The sequence below is a fragment of the Pinus tabuliformis genome, chromosome 1_2, assembly GCF_031772625.1.
Source record: "Pinus tabuliformis cultivar Carrire ecotype Pingquan chromosome 1_2, CPIR1, whole genome shotgun sequence".
NCBI lineage: Eukaryota > Viridiplantae > Streptophyta > Pinopsida > Pinales > Pinaceae > Pinus > Pinus tabuliformis.
The window spans coordinates 34633141-34637010 of NC_142298.1; positions in this window are offsets into that span (position 1 = coordinate 34633141).

Consider the following 3870-nt stretch of genomic DNA (forward strand, 5'->3'; position numbering starts at 1 on the left):
TGCTGCAATATTGGTGCTCACCACTTTTTGGCGCCGTTGTCGGGGAAGCGTCAGAGTATTTTGTGATTACTGCTTCTTCTATTTTCTATCACAACCTTTTGCTAAGTAGTTTATTTCAGCAAAAGTAGAGTAGTTGTTTCTTTCAGTTTCCACACTTCCCTGCTTTCATTTTCAATTCTGCAATTTCCATTTCAACAAAAGTAGATTAGTCATTTCCTTGCTTTCAATTCTGCATTTCATTTGCTTTCATTTCCAATTCTGCAAATTTCATTTTAGCAACTTCATTTCAGTAAAAGTAGATTAGTCATTTCCTTGCTTTCAGTTCTGCATTTCATTTGCTTTCCTTTTCAGTTCTACAATTTCATTTCAACAAGTTCATTTCAGTTAGTTGCAATTTGTTTGTTCAATCAATTTCAGTTTTGTAGGTACAAGAAGTGAAGAAACAAAAACCAACCAAAAATATTTCCTTTCATGCCTCGTAGGAATAGAGATAATTCAGGAAAATTCTTGCCCAACACCCCCACTGCATCACATAGCCACCCTTTGCTCTTCTTTGGTGGCAGTGATCAAGAAGAACCTTTAGGTGAACAACCAGAGATATTTGAAGAACCTATAGGGGAAGAAGAAGAAGAAGACATCCCTCCTGAGACAATGGCTGAAAACAGAAATGTTAGGGGGAATGGAGAAAGAGTAGAGGGTACCTTTCCCATCTAGGAAACCAATGGGGACACCAAAATGAAGAATATAAGTCCCTCAACCCTACCTCACTTCCATCATTTGACTACAGAAGATCCTGACACCTTTTTGTTTGAGTTTGTTGTTATCTGTCGAACCTATGACTATGTAGAAGATGAGAAAAAGTTGAAACTATTTCCTTCTAATATCAAGGATGCAACATTGCGCTGGTTCATGGGGCTACCTGGCAATAGCATCACAACTTGGGCTCAGATGTAGCAGGCCTTTAATAACAAATACCGAGACTACTATAGGTCGAAAGATACCAAGGAAGAAATCTTCCAGGTGACCATGGGAAGTGATGAATCCTTGGAAGATTATGAAAAGAGGTTCTAGCTCAGTTACAAAAGGGCTAGGTGTACACTTGACCCTGAATCTCTGAAGTTGATCCTGCTCAGGGGAATTCTGGAAGACCTTCTAGACACCCTCCATTTACTAGCTGGGGGATACATCTACCAACTACCTTATGAGGACATAAAGACTGTCTTTAGAAATCATTCTAGAGCAGTAAGAAAAAGAGGTAGGGGGAGTCAACCCATAGCCAGTGCCTCCTCATCTAATTCATCCATCAAAGATGAACTTGGAAACACGCTGGAAGACTTTAAGAGTGAGATGTTGTAGACTCTTACCATGCAAATGGATACCTTGCATATCAAAAGGAAACAAGAGGAAGTAGAGAGGGCTTTGGCCATTTTTTGTCCTATGTGCACCAGGAGGCATCCTAGGAACGAATGCCCATTGAACTCTCTAGAGGTTTTTTCAATCTGTGAAGAAGATTTTTCTACAAATAAGTGACCCTCCTTGCCCAGACTTAAAGCTGTATACTAGGGGGGCGAAGGAGCCACTGAACCACTCTATTTCATGAACCAGAGGAGACCGCATGGACCTAGACCATACCAGCAAGCGATGCAAGGGACATCCCAGGCATACTACAACCCCAACCAAGTCACTCCCATACGTTTTTGGGGCCCTCCTGCTCATCCTTCTTAGTCCACGCCTCCTCCTTGGTCCTATCCATCTCAATATCATGCCCAACCAGCCACTCATTCATTTCAATCCTATGCTCAGCCACAACCTCAGTGGAATGCAACTCATCAAGGGTGGAGGCCCTAGTACAACTCTCCTCCTGCTCTTTTACCTCCACCACCTGCTCAACCACAACCATTTCCTCTTGCTCCACCAAGGCAACCCCAAATGCCTACCCAGCCAAACCCGAACTCGAACAACAAACAAGCTCAGCAAGTATATAGTGGGGAACCATCATGCCCAAATTATGCTGTGGAGATTCAGGAGATTAACCTACGATCTGGGAAGGTTCTCCCAGATATCCAGCCTCCCCCTAAGGAGGTTAAGGAAGATAAAGAGGAAAGTGAACCTAAAGCAATTCCACCCTTTCCTGAGAGACTATCCGGGACAACACAGCCCACCCCAGAAGAAACTGAACTTCTAGGAGAATTGAAACAGTTATGTGTAAAGATACCTCTTCTCCAAGCCATAAAAGATGTGCCTATATACAATCGGTTGATAAAAGAGAAGTGCTTTAGGCATCCAGGTAGGCGCAAGAGAGATGCCCCAACCATCAATGTCATAGGACAACTATCTGACCTGATGTTGGGGCAGGCAATCTGTCTTAAATATATGGACCCTTGAAGCCTAGTAGTTGATGTCCTCATCAATGGTACCATGTTCCCACACACCTTGATTGATCTGGGAGCTGCCATTAATGTGATGACAAAGGAAGCCATGCTCAAACTTAACCTCCAGGGCTCCTTGAGGAAGACCATTACAGTACTGCAGCTAGCAGACCACTCCACCGTGACCCCTGAAGGGATTGTGGAAAATGTGATAGTCTCCATTGATTCTTGGGAGTACCTTGCTGATTTCCTAGTTCTCCAGCCGAAGGCAAAGCTCACTGGGTATCCTCTCATCTTGGGAAGACCTTGGTTGGCTACTGCCGATGCTTATATCAGCTGTCGGGCTGGGAACATGACCATCAAGAACGGGCATATGTCCAAGCAGTTAGTCCTATACCCTCCTGCCCAACCCTTGCTAGAACATGATCTACCTCTCTGGTTAGAGGAGGATGAGGATGAAGTCTATTATGCACCACTTTGTACATTAGAAACTGCCATGGGGGGAAAACCGCAAGATGAGGATGATATCATTGAAAATTTAATTCAGAATCCACCCCCAGTACCTTGCCATTAGAGGACATAGTGAAAGAAACCCAAAACAATCCCTTAACTGATCTCTGTGTGGCCGAACCGACCTCTCTCCATGTTAAGAATATAGATTCCAACCTAGAAAGAACCTTGAAAATCAATTCATCCCTATCCACTTCCCAAGAGAAGGAGCTATGCAGCTTATTGAGAAAACATTTAGATGCCTTCACTTGGAGTTATAAGGAGATGAAGGGAGTGCACCCTTCAGTATGTACTCATCATATATACATTAAGGAAGATTGCAAACCAGTTAGGCAGCCTCAAAGGAGGATGAATCCAGCCCTTAAAGACATTGTTAAGGAAGAATTGCAAAAATTACTTGATGCAAGATTCATCTACCCCATCTCTGACAGTGAATGGGTCTCTCCTTTGGTGCTAGTGCTAAAGAAAAATGGTAAGTGGAGAATCTGTGTTGATTATCAGGAATTGAACAAAGCCACTAAAAAGGACCATTTTCCTTTGCCTTTCATAGATCAAGTGTTAGATGGTCTGGAGGGGAAAAAGTTTTTCTCCTTCCTAGATGGTTTAGCGAGTACAATCAGATTCAAATCAGCCCAGAGGACCAAGATAAGACCACTTTCACTTGTCCTTGGGGTACCTTTGTATATTGGGTCCTTCCTTTTGGTTTGTGCAATGCTCCAGCCACTTTCTAGACTGCAATATTGAGTATATTTTCTGAACTGGTTCATGATGCAGTGGAAATATATATGGATGATTTCACTCCTTATGGTTCTAACTTTCAGGAAGCTTTATCTAACCTAGGAAAAGTCTTGGACAAGTGTATTGAAATTAACCTATCCCTCATTCCGAAAAAATGTGAATTTTTGCTAACTGAAGGGACCGTGCTAGGTCATGCAATATCTCAACAAGGATTGTAGGTGGACCCCAACAAAGTTGCCATCATCCAAAGGGT